At 36.5% G+C, this 14,025-nt stretch overlaps 1 pseudogene; it reads left to right on the plus strand.

The window, feature by feature from the left end:
• The first annotated feature begins 541 nt into the window (after positions 1-541).
• The window catches only part of LOC110203181 (ubiquitin-conjugating enzyme E2 C pseudogene), an 84,840-nt pseudogene continuing 71,356 nt past the window's right edge, over positions 542-14,025 (plus strand).

Here is a 14,025-nt window from a genome sequence, read left to right on the forward strand (position 1 = left end):
TAGCCTACCATGTCTCAACTAGAGATCCAGGGAGGCGTTATAGGAAGGAGTAATATATCTCAGCTCCCAGATGTACAGCCATATCAGAGACTGAAGTTCTTATGCCAAAAAACATTGATATCATAACTTGCTATACAGACAATTGGCCTGTTCTCTTTGGTTGGTTCTTATATAAGATAAATGATCACTCACAGGGTTCAGGGTTTGTCCATTTGTTTCTGCCCTCCACTACATTTTCCTGAGCTTGCTTCATGAGGCTATCCTCTTGGATTTGTATATTTTGCCAATGGCCTGAATTCGTAACTTCATGCCTAGTCTTCTGGATCAGATAGGTTACCTTGATGAATTACTGGTTGTAACCTCGTCCCAACACCTTCTTTTAAATGTTCGTCTTTAATTTGACTTATATCCTTTTCTTGTTTTCACCTTTTAATCCTAATAAACAGCCCTAAAAAATCAGCAGCAGCATCATTGTCATCATCATCATCATCAGTAGGAAGTTGGAGGTACCAGAACTACAGCTGAGTAGACTCTAGAAAAGATGACAGAGGACAAGTATTCGGCAGAGCAGTTTCTGATAGAGCAGTCTTTGTCAGAGAATACAGCAGAGCAACAACCAGGGAAGGACATTCTGGTGGCAGAAGTAGGTTGTTTAATATTTTAGTTGTATATAATAATTTGTGAGCCTGGGACCATAGCACAACAATACTGTCCATGAGGTTTTCTTGACAAAGATATTGGAGTAGTTTGCCATTCCCTTCTCCCTTGAATTGAGTAAAACAGAAGTTAGATGATTCACCCAGGGTCATGCAGCTACTAAGTGTCTGAGGCCAGATTTGAATACAGGTCTTCCTGACTTCAGGCCCAGTGCTGATCCTACTGATTCACTTAGCTGCCTCTCAGGTCTAGTTAGATGAATGACTAGAAAATATGAGCACCTATGCAATACAAAAGCTTCCCCTTCAACATATATTTCCTCCACACATGTTCCCAAGCCACATAACTTCTATGCAGATGCCCTCTACAAGTATGCTCCCCTAGTCACGTGCGTGTGTGTGTGTGTGTGTGTGTGTGTGTGTGTGTGTGTACTTTCATATGGGTCCTTACATGTTTCTATTCTTCCCACTGATAACATGTATGTGTGTAGATATAGATATAGATATAGATATAGATATAGATATAGATATAGATATTAGAGCACATAACTCAGGTTTTTGAAGGAAATGTTTTATTCCTTCTTTTACTATATAGTTTCATTAAATGCTTTTTCCTTAAACTAATCTCATCCTCTGGATAACTATTAAGGCACATTGGCAGGGGTTCATAGGCTATAGTTTTAGAAGCTGTAGAGCCACCACAATACCTTGAAACTAGAGCAGCTGTTTGTTGTGAGACAGGATGGGTGTTCCATGTTCTACAAGGCTATTAATATACAACTAAGCATATAAGGGCCAGAGACCATTATATTTTGTACACTTTCTTTTCATCTAGCTATGTCAAGGCTATGCACAGAGTGGATGTTCAGCAAAAATTGCCTGTTTAGTCTGAATCAATGACTCAGAATGTGAATCTGAGTTAAGTTTTTCTCCCGACAAAGAAAATAAAGAAAAATGAGAGCTGAAAATACTCCTATTATTTTGGCCTAAACCAATATCTATGTAACTAGCTCTTCTAATTTAAGTTGTTCTACTTTATAAAAATCAAAACTACGCTTTATTAGTAATGCTATATGGAACATTTTATATTCAAATATGTTTGTTTCGTATCTAAAAGTTGTCAGTCACTATTCATTTCTCCTATGAACATCCATATAAACATTCTATGAGCTTCAACAAAAACAAAAATTGATTAAAATCCCACACTAACTTTTCCCAAGAATAATGAAGAATTTCTCAATAAACCTGACTTTATTACTTATTCTTATACAAAAGTAAATTAAACTATATTCAAAAAAGTATATCAATCCACCTAGGTAAGCTTGAAAAAAAAATCCCTAAGTCTATACAAAGTAAAAGTAATTTGCAGGTTTTGTTAAGAAGCATTATGAAACCAAAGTTTAGGCCATGTGAGTGTTTGATAGCTCTGAAAACAGATTTCTTCTTTCTTATTAAATGCATAGTGAGGCTGTAACAGAATAAGAGCTGTTTCTTCTTTTCAAATACAACCCCTTGATCCCAACCACTCCTGTCTCTTCCAGGGGCTCCTTCTCCTCTCTCTTTCTTTCTTTCTTTTTTATTTACTTATTTATATTTTTTGGCTAGGCAATGGGGTTAAATGACTTGCCCAGAGTCACACAGCTAGTAAGTGTTATGTGTCTGAGGTCAGATTTTAACTTAGGTCCTCTTGAATCCAGGGCTGGTGCTCTATTCACTGCGCCGCCGAGCTGCCCCTCTCCTCTCTCTTTCTAACCTTTTCAATCCACTAGCTCCTTCCCTGCTGATTTCAATATGCCCAGATCTCACTCGTCCTTAAAAACAAACGAACCCCTTCACTTGATCCTGTTGTCCCACAGAGCAATTGTTCTATAGTTCTCCTGCCTTTCACTTTCAAAGTCCTTGACAAGAACTTTCTACACTCTGCCTCTACTTTCTCATAGCCACTTAATTCTCTTTCAAAAAGCTAGCTTTAAAGTCTACTACTCCACTGGAATTGTATGGTTTCTTAACTGCTAAACTGAATGGCATTTTTTCTCAGCCCTTATTCTTCTGGGCTTATTCTTCTGCAGTTTTGGTCAATGTTGACCTTTCTCCCTTCTCCTGGATGTTCTCTTCTCCCTTGGTTTCCATGTTACTGTTTATCCTGGTTCTCCTCTTACCTATCTGACATCTCATCTTCAATCTCCTTGACTCCTCATTTGTCTTTCCTGAGTGCTAGTCCAGAATTACTATCTACTAAGTTCACAGCCTCCAGGTAACCATTAACTCTTCACTTTCCCTCAACCCCTATATCCAATAAGTTGCCTTGTTTTTGTCATCCTACTTCCACATTATCAGTCATATCCTTCCCTTTCTCTCTACTCATGTAACTGTCAACTTAGTCCAGGCTTCATCACCTCTCACCTGGACCAGTCATCTCCTATTACAATATTGTAGCATATATAGGAGGACAATAGCCTCCTCAGTGATCATCTTGCTTCAGTTCCTCCTCTTACAAAGTTATGCTGCACATGACTGCCAGAATTAAATTCCTGAACCCAAGTTTTACTATGTGATTCCACTGCTCCAAAACTTTAGCAGCAACCTTTTACCTATAGGATAAAATATAAATCCTTCTTTTTGGCTTTTTAAATCCTTCTTAATTTGGCTCCAATGTATCTTCCCAAATCAACTTTCCATTATGCCCCCATTTTATTGTATTTAAGGCAGTGAGGAGATTTTAACAGTAGAGAGATGAACTTGGTGTCAGGAATACGCAACTTGATTTTTTTTTCCTTGTTGCCTGTGTGACTCTAGGGAAGTCACTTAACCTTAATGTGTCCCAGCTTTTTCATCTGTAAAATGAGAATGGTTGGGTTCATTGCCTCCATGGTCTTATCCAGCTCTGAATCTATGATCTTGGCATTTATATTTTCCAGCCAAACTCTCCTACTAGCTTTTTCCTATGTTTGACGTTTCATTTCTCACCTCCATGCCTTTGCACATGATATGCCCCATACTTGGAAATCTCTGCCTTCTTATATTTGTTGTTCAGTCATTTCAGTTGGTCCAACTCTCTATAACCTTTTCAAAGGGTTTCTTGGCAAAGATACTGGAATGGTTTGCCATTTCATTCTGCAACTCATTTTACAAATAAAGAAACTGAGGTAACCAGGGTTAAGTGACTTGCCCAGGGTTACACATCTAGTAAGTATCTGAGGCCAGATTTGAATTAGGATCTTCCTGATTCTAGGCCTAGCACTCTATCCACTGAGCCACTTAGCTGCCTTTTCTCATATCCACCTATTAAAATTCCTAGATCCTTTCAAGGCTCAAGTTAACCTTAAGAGACCTTTGCTGTACCTCGCCCCACTCCCATGGTGAATGCCCTCATAGAAATTATTTTGTGTATAGTTTGTATTTATTTATCTTTATATGTATTGTCTCCTCCTACCTCCCTCAGTAGAATGTAAGCTCCCAGAGGGCAGGGAACATTGTATTTTTATGTTTTCATCCCAACCTATAACAGTGCCTAACTGGTACTTAAATGCTTATCAACCTGAATTGAATTTTCAGAGAAGATATAGTCTTTATGAAAGTGACAACTTCCTAATAATTGGATCTGAGCAAAAGCTGGATGGAATGCTTAAGGTCATATTGAAGACCCTTAGTGGAGGTCTTTATGCAGAGGTCGGACAACCACTAATCAGGGATATTGTTATGGGGATCTTTGGCCAGGTATAAGGTAGATTACTTGAGGCTGGTCAATGAAGTAACTTCCAACTCATGCATCCTATGAAGTATAAAATGGAATTAGAACTGAGATCTCTCAGCTCAAAGCCACTGAATGTACTTGTCATGACAACATGTCATCTCTCATCTGTTGTTATACAAAACTGTAACCATGACCATGCCATATCATTGACTCCCAATTAACTACCACAAAGAGTCAAATTTCATTTATTGTCAATAATAATATCAGCTACATAATAGACACTAGTATTTAGAAATCTCTTCATTGTATAGAATTATGGATCATTAAGTGTTATTCAGCCCAACTCTCTCATTTTACAGATACAGGAACAAAGACTCCAAAGAATTAAGTAATTTGTTCAATTTCATACAGCTAATTAGTGGTAAACTTGGGACTAGAACAAAGGTTCTCTACCTCTCAACACAATGTTCTTTTGATAATTCCATTGTGTTTCAAATTACATTGTGGTTAAATCAGTCTTAACTTGTTCTTCCCCCAAAAGTTAGTATGGGAGCAGTGCTTGTCATTTAGTTCAGATTTATTCTGTTTGGGTCTTATCACTAAGTCTGGCTATCTCACAATGCTCTGCCCAGAGTCTCTTCTCTCTCTACATTTGCCTCCTCAGTTATCTCATCATTTCTCATTGGTTTAATTTCAATTCTATGCAGAGAACTCTCATTCCTAAAAAAATTAACATGAGTCTTTATCCTCCTATCATTACATCATCATGTAATTATTGGACATCTATGCTTGGATATCTCTTAGGTATCTCAAAGTCCACTGTGTCCAAAATGGAAGGCATTATATTTTCCCTAAAACTTACCCATTTCTGTTGTACAAACACACCTTCTAGTCATTCCAGTGACCTTGAAGCCACCCTTGACTTTACTCTCTTCCTATCTTCTATCCCCATATTCAAACAATTGTGACATATGGTTGATTCTATTAAGTATTTCATGACTCTCTTCTCTTCTCTCAGTATACTTGGCCGCCATCCTGACTCTTCATCTCTTGCCTAAACTATTGAAAGAACTTCCTAATGGGTCTTTCTATATCCAAACTCTCCTTTCTAATCCATTCTCCATGAAGCTATCAAACTGGCGTCTTTAAAGCACAGATCAATCCATGACACCCCTATCCTTCAAAAACTTTCAATGGTTCCCTATTGCCTTTAGGTCACAATGAATCCTTAACCTGGCATTTCAAATGATCTATGATCTGATACACCCTCCCTTCCCACTGTCCTTCATACACTTTGTGTTTCGGTCAAACTCAACTACTATAATATTCCATCTCCTGCCTTAATGTCTTTGCACAGTTTGTCTGTAATCTCTGGAATACATTCCCTACTTGCCTCTTAGAATCTCCAGCTCACTTTCAGATGTAATTCAGGTGCCATCTCTTATATAAATTCTTTCCTAGTGTTCCCAATTGTCTATACTCTCTTCTTATTGAAACCATTTTGTATTCTTTTGTATATCTTCTTTGTTTCATGGATATTTCATAAATAATTTCCATTATTCCATGGAAAACCAGAATAAATGTGATCTCAAAGTTAATGGAGTACTGAAATAATACATAAATATATGCACACATGTATTCACACATGCTTACACACATATACACATATACATACATTCACACACACACATACACACTTATTTGTACATAGCTAGGTCCTCATTGGTACAAATAATGCATCCCTTAAAGAGGTCACATTTTTAGGATTTGCATTGCATATTTCCATTGGACTAGATCCAGTGAACATATTCTACATAATTATAACTTCAAATATAGTGAATTAAAATACAAATGACTTCAGGGGAATTCATTAACCTCGCTAGTTGGGACCTGGATATACATGCTGCTTACTCCACAGAATGTTGCTCCTTGATATCAGGGAGGGTTTATTCATTTGCATGTTTGAGGGTCTTTATCCTCATTGCCTGGCACTTAGTGGGGAATTCATGGATAATTGTTCAACTGCATCCAGTGATAGAATGATACCCGTGCAGATCAAAATTGAACTGGGAATGAAGAGGTCTGAATTCTCCTCCTGATCTTGTACTTTACCTGCTATGTGATCTTGGGTTAGTTACCTAACTTGCCAAATATCAGGTCCCTAATGTACAAAATAGGGATGATAACAATCATGGCACTACATGCCTTACAGGGACATTTCAGGGGAAATCCTTTGCTGTATAAATCAGTGATCATTTTGAGGTGATTCTCCAACCCAAGTTAGCCCCAAAGCCAACCCTAAGAACAACATCCATGAGGGGCTGCTGACTCATATTTAACTGTCTCTCACTGTAAAGAAAATCTCCTAATTCCAGTATCCTGTGATGTTACAACAAGTCTATCTTCACCCTATAAGCCACCTCTACTTTGATAGTTTTCATTATATCTTTCTCAGTCACTGTCTGTTCACTTCAGCTGGGTCTATATACTCAAATGTTTGGGCTGAAATCAGTTATTAAAATTGTGGAGTTCAGTTGGCCTGATAGTTTCATTCTTTGCTCTTGGCATGCCATACAACCCACTTGACCAGTTCCCCCCCTCCACCCCCACATTTCATCCAGTTAGTTATATACCTAAATGTCAAGAGAGAGGGGAAATGGAATAATAACCCTTAGGACATTTTCTTCTCTTTTCCTTGACCTTCTTGTTTAAACTTTTTTCATTTTTAATGATAGCAGACTGCTGTAGGCTGTGGGAATAATAGCCAAAGCTGCAAACAGAAGGAAGGTTTTTATGGATGATAGGTGTGGAAAAGACTATAGCACTGGTGTTTTCAATATCACTCACACATAGATCACTGTAGTACTTAAAGACAGGAGTTCAACAGAATATAACACCACTATTTGAGGAAAACAGTATTTTTTTTTCTTATGACTTCATACTTTAGACAGAAAGACTGAGGCACAGAAAAGTTAGTCAATGTACTTTATAAAAATATAGGCATGAAATAATTAGAGAAAAAAGAACATGTTCTGGACTGTTGATTTAAGTTCCTACCTCTTTTTATTTCTTATAATGTAATAACCAGAATTCCGTTAAACTTGAATTAAATGGTACACACAGCATCTGCAATAACAAATTTTAAATATCTATCAAATGTCATGAAATGTCATTTAATATTGTTTTCCATATGTAAGGAGAAAATGAAAACTGACAAAGTTCATATAGATTTTGTGCTGGTTCAATACTTTAAATACCACCTAATAGAAATTTCCTCAAACAGCAGATTGCAGTAATATGCCTAGTATTAAATAAGCATGTATACTTTTTCCAAGCATAAGCAGTCATATTAAGTGGCACTTTTAATGATGCTCTAAACAATTTCTTTGGCTGCATCAGTGTATAAGTTCAGTTGATAATAAAAATTGCATTTGAACAGAGTACTCTAAATTTTTACAAGACTCCAATTCCCCTGTGCAATTATGGAACTTGAAATGTAATTCTCCCTAGAACTATAAAAGAATTAGACCAGGGAAACCCTGTTAAGAATAGAGCAAAATAAAAAGGAACAGTTTCAAGGACCCCTTTCATATTGCTGTTGCTATATGTCATGTTATATTCTACAGCACTAAGTTGAGACGTGAGAGGACAATAAGAACAGTCAGAATGAAAAAGCCCACCAAGAAAAGAGTGAAAATTTCCAAAGTGCTTGGGTGTTTGGACAAAAAAAATAGTATTTCCCCTTCTAAATATTCTGTCTTAAGTTCTCTAAATTATTTTGTCTGAAATTTGGAGTATATCCAAATTTATTAACAGTTGGATAACCAATAATTTTCTCTTCCCACCTATTTCCACATGTAACCCATATCCCTTGAACCTTTTCTTATAAAAAAAGAGAAAGAGTAAAGCTACACCAACTTACACAGTAAGAACATTTGCAAGTACATACAATATTCTGTAACCCTAGCAACCCCACACATATATATTTACCTTGGGGAAGGATGTATGTTCCATTATTTGTTCTCCAAGTAGGAGATTAGTATTAAGATTAATCTGAGTTCAGGTCACTTTTAGTGTTGATTTCATTTACATTATCATAGTATTGTGTATATTATTCTCCTGATTCTGCTTACTTCATTCTACATAAGTTCATATAATTCTTCCCACATTTATCACACATATTTTAAAGGCATAATAATATTGCATTATCAAAGGACACCTACTTTGCTCCTAATATTTTTTGCTTCCACAAAAAAATACTGCTATGAAAAATTGATATCAAAGGAGACTTTGTTTCTGTTTTTGATCTTCATGGATGGATAGATGGATGAATGAATGAATGAATGACTACATGAACAAAGCATTTATTCAATGGTTACTGTGTGCAAAACACATTTCTACAAATAGAAAAGTTAGGCAGTACCTGCTCTTAGGGAACTCAAATTCTAATAAGAAGCCTACACATATGGAAGGTGTCAGTTATGGGTACAAACAGAAGGTTCAGTGGTCCTCAGGTACAACAACAAAGCATTTTTTCTTTTCTTTTTTCTTCTACCTAATAGTATTTTTTTTACAATTACATGTAAAGATAGTTTTCAACATTCATTTTTGTAAGATTTTTAGTTCCAAATTTTTCTTCTTTTCTCCCTTCCCTTCCCCCCTTCCCAAGACAGTAAGCAATCTGATATAGATCATACACGTACAATCATGTTAAAGATATTTCCACATTAGTCATGTTGTGAAAGAAGAATCAGAACAAAACAGAAAAACCACAAGAAAAAAACAAAAAAAGTGAAAATAGTATGTTTCATCCTGCATTCAGACTCCATTGTTCTTTCTCTGGATGTCTGTACCATATTCCATCATCAGTCTTTTGGAATTGTCTTGGATCATTGTATTGCTGAGAAGAGCTAACTCTAACAAAGTTGATCACCATACAATGTTGCTGTTACTGTGTACAAGGTTCTCCTAGTTCTGCTCACTTCACTGAGCATCAGTTCATGTAAGTCCAGGTTTTTCTGAAATCCTCCTGCTCATCATTTCTTATGGAATAATAGTATTCCATTATATTCATATTCCCCACCAGCTATTCCCCAATTAATGGGCATCTCCTCAATTTCCAATTCTTTGCCACCACAAAAATCTGGTAAGGATGGTTAGCTACTTCTGCAGAAGAGCTGTTTCTCTGGAGGATTGCTTTGAGGGCTGGGCTGGGGGCAGGACTGGTGGTCTGGGAGATGCTAGTACTCCCATTTCTCCCATGTGTATTTACATGTTGAGCTAGTCAGCAGCTATTACTCATGGTGATGAGGAAAGTAGGCTCCTTCTCCATCCAGATTTGTGGAAGCATATACTCAGCAACAGGATCTTTTGGTCAAGGGATATAAACATTTTTCCCATAACTGTTGATCAACAAGTATTTATTAAGTGATTATTGTGTGTCAAGTACTATACTGAGCACTAGGGATATTAAAAACATAAGAACACAAAAACAGTTCCTGCCCTCAAGAAAATTGTTTTCCAGAAAGATTAAACCTAATTTGTAGCTCTAATCATAGTGTATTAATGTGCCTTACTTCTCAAAAGCACTCCAGCTTTGATTATTTCTATCTTTTGTTATCTTTTCCATTTTGATACATGTAAGGTGAAACCAGAGTTATTTAATTTTTATGTATCTATTTGTCCTTTCAAATATTTTTTCATATAATATTATAAATTGCAGTTCTTTGGAAAACCATTTATATCCTTGACCAACTGTCTATTTGGGAATATTCAATCAAAAGTGAAATATCTACTGCATTATGTGCCCAGCACAGCGCCAGACACTATGAAAATATAGTTTCTGACTCCTAGAAATTTATAATCTGATTGGGAATGCCAAAAAACAAATGTGAAACAGTTATAGGAAACATTTAGGGAGGGTTAACCAGGGTGGTTCTGACTTTGACTATAATGGAAATTCAGAGGGGCAGAGATGACCATGGGCTATATTCATTAAAGAAAGCCTCATGGGGACTTGGGACTTAAACTAGATCTATAATGATAAGTAGGAATGATAGATAACTACTGAGAAATTCATCAAATATCTGACCTTGTTAACGAATAACCCAGAGCTTTATTTTTAATGGCTTCATTTTATTTTCATTGCAAGAGAAGTTCAGTAGTACCATTCCTTTTTTTTTTTTTTTCATTTCTCAGGGGACATTTTGTTCTAGTGTACTCCTGAGTTCAGATTATGTAAAATATAGTTTTACCAAACATATTCCCAACCATCTGGTTGGCATTACCTCTTCTAATTCAATCTATACCTGTTGAAAGTGACCCCCAAAATAGCCCCAGCATTCCATATTCTTACCATCTAAATGATAACAATCACCAATGCTATTACTATTCAATTCTCCCATCTCATAACACCAATTCTGGATCATTTTTAATAAACCATATAGCCATAGGATCTTAAGATTTAGAACTTTAAAAGACCATGGCGATGTTCTGCAATAGACAGATGAAGGAACTGAGTCTCAGAGAGATTAGGTGACTTTCCCAAGATCACATAGGTTTTAAATATTAGAACCTGACAAATGACTGTTGAATTGAGTCTTAGGGGGCATTATATTCCAAGCTTGGAACAACTCAACACATCAGTACAGGGCATGAACAGGAAATATAACAGTCACCATCAACTACTGAAGCTTATTGACCTCCCAAGATGAATCTCTGCTCCTGCTATTGGTTTTTTCCATTTGCCTTGCACTCTTGTATTTTGTTTCATCAGCAAATCCCTGAAAACTGTTTGAATTGGTCTTTGGATGCATGTTTCTCGACTCCTAATTTCACCCCATCTCCTCTACCTCATGAGAGGGCGTAGCTCTGCTCCCATGGAATATGACACCACATAAGAGGCCAGATTCCAAATGTTTTTTTTTTTTTCCATTTTACCATGTCACTCTGTACATTACAACAGCCTCATCATGTAGGTGCTGGATGTAAAGAAAAGAGAAGGGGGGGCAGCACATCTTTTTCGTATTGATGATTCCCAGTCTTTTACAATCAATTGGCACATTTATTTATCAATATGGCCAGCATTGTGCTAAGTGTTAAGAGGAGAATGAGATAAGATCCCTGATTGTATTTATCCCACTATTCTCCCCTTTCCCTAAAAACCTCTTGAAACGGCTGCATGGCATATGTTTATAGTTTAATCTTAATATATTCAATTAAAAATAATGTTGAGCATTACACAATGCTTCTTGCGAGAATTGAAGGCCCTGAAGTGCTGGGAAACTAGACCTATGAATTGGTCTCTTTATAGGAATGGATCATTGGGCGATTTATGGCAATATAGTATAAAGTAGATTAATCAAATGCCATCTTTCGTCACCACTTCGTTCAGGATTAAATACTTCATACATGGTTTATAGCACAATAGCAAGACTTAGAAATTATTTCTCTTGAGGCAAAAACAGTTTGGGGAGCAGGGCAGGGAAGGAGTAGGAATGATTGATGTAGAGAATAGTCCACCTACAATTATAGCAGCTATCAGGAGAAGGGGAAGCTCAGTTTATGTCCCCAAACATTGGGGAAAATGGAGGCCAGCCTTGTATTGAGATGCCACAGCAAAAAGACCAGAGGGGTGATGATTAAATCAGTTTGACACAGACCAGCAAAAGACTACAAGGCAAAGGGTGAGTGTAGTGATTGCTATGGGGGAAAAATTCCTCTAAGTAGAAGCAGTCTTACTTACACACACACACACACACACACACACACACACACACACACACACACACTGATGCCCTGGAGCAAATCCCCATTCCTCTATCCTGGTGTTAGCATTGCATGTCACTGATAGAAAATAAACTGCCAGACTATTGAGAGGGAAACAAGAAGTACTGCATGGAAAGGAAATTATTTATGTACCACAGTGTCAAGTCTCTTGTATTAGAATATCATGCGTTACCAGTAGGTGGGGAAATAGCATTGAAAAGGGACTGAGGCCTCTCTGAGTCCTTGAAATGACACTTTTAGTCATGGGATCATAGATGCTAAGCTGTAAGGAATTGTAGAGTCCATTATCTCACTCCAGTCATCTCATTTTTGTTAATAGATGAGGAAACTGTGACTCAGACAATTAACTGACTTACTCAGAATCATATAGCTAATAAGTGCTGGAGGGTACATTTGAACTAAGGTCTTTCTGACTCCAAGTCCAATGCCATATCCATTACATTATTTTGTTTTTTCTAAAAGGCTTCACAAAGATTCTGACATTATTATCTGTACCACTTTAGTTCAGACTCTCATTTCCCAAAGTCCTAGAAGGTGACTGTAGCTTGTCAAGTGATCGTCTTACTTTCTTTCTCTTTCCCTTCCAAATCACTCTACACACTCCTGCAAGATCAGCCTTATGTTCATCACATGATTGGAGAGTTTATATTCAAGGGCATGAACAAATCTTTCATTACTCCCCCATTGCCTATTTAAATTCCTCTTCCTGACATTTCAGGCCCTCAATAATCTATGTCCATTTTAATTATCAAATATCATCTACTATTTTCTAACAAATATGCTTTAACTTTAGCCAAGTTAACATTTTTTCATTCTCCTGAACACACCATGATCATCTAACTTTTTTGCTTCTATTAATGCTCCTCTTCTCTTCTCAAAAAAAAATGCTTTTTGTCAGTCAGTCAACAAATATTTATTAAGTATCTACTATCTGCCAGACTTTGGGATAAGTGCTAGGAATTGAAAGAAAGATTAAAAAAGTACCTGGCTTCAGGGAACTTATAGTCTTGTTCCTCCTTTTCTATCTAATAAAAGATCCTTATCTTTACTTACTCTTCAAAGCCCAGTTCAAGTTTTAATGGCTATATGAAATATTTTCTGCAGACAAAATTGATGATCACCTCTTGCTACATTGTACATAAAAAAGAATTTTGGCCCTTATGTAATTAAACAATTATATTTTAGCACATAGTTACACAGTACCTTGTTTTATATTATGTTCTAATTATTACCTGTGCTTATTTTAGTCTCTTCAAAAGTTTTCATCTAATTAAATATACTGTGAATGTCATATAATCCCCTTATATCTCTTATTAATAGATTGCCAAGTATTGTATAAAAAGTGCTATACTGGGAGTCAGAAATGTGGGTTCAAATCCTACCTCAAACATCTAATAGATAGGTATGATCATGGGCAAATCACTTAACTTCTCAAAGGCTTATCACAGCACTTGATGTCCCATGGTGTCCCATAGTCACCCTCTGGAGTTAAGATTAAGAAAATGGCAAGATGAAGGCATATGAAATGCTTTCTTATGCTAAACATGGCTCCACCTTTCTCCCTTTCACTTTTGATTTTTTTCCATGCTTAACTGACTAGGTTTCTTTGAAATACAGGATTTAGCTCTCTTTTTTAACTTCTGAGGGGCATCAATGAGAGCCATCCTGAGAACTCCACTGGGAGGGAAAAACACAGAAATTGAAAGGAGGTTTGATCAATATAGGCCATGTCCTTAAAGATGAGATTTTCAATTTTTTGTATGCCTTTTCCCCCTTTATTCATATGGTAAAGCCCATGGATCTCATTTCAGAATAATGATTTAAATTTATAAAATAAAATGCATAAGAAAACAAAGGAAACTAATTATATTACAATATAGTTATGCA

This window comes from Phascolarctos cinereus, unplaced genomic scaffold (assembly GCF_003287225.1).
Source record: "Phascolarctos cinereus isolate Bilbo 61053 unplaced genomic scaffold, phaCin_HiC Scaffold_726;HRSCAF=1367, whole genome shotgun sequence".
Taxonomy (NCBI): domain Eukaryota; kingdom Metazoa; phylum Chordata; class Mammalia; order Diprotodontia; family Phascolarctidae; genus Phascolarctos; species Phascolarctos cinereus.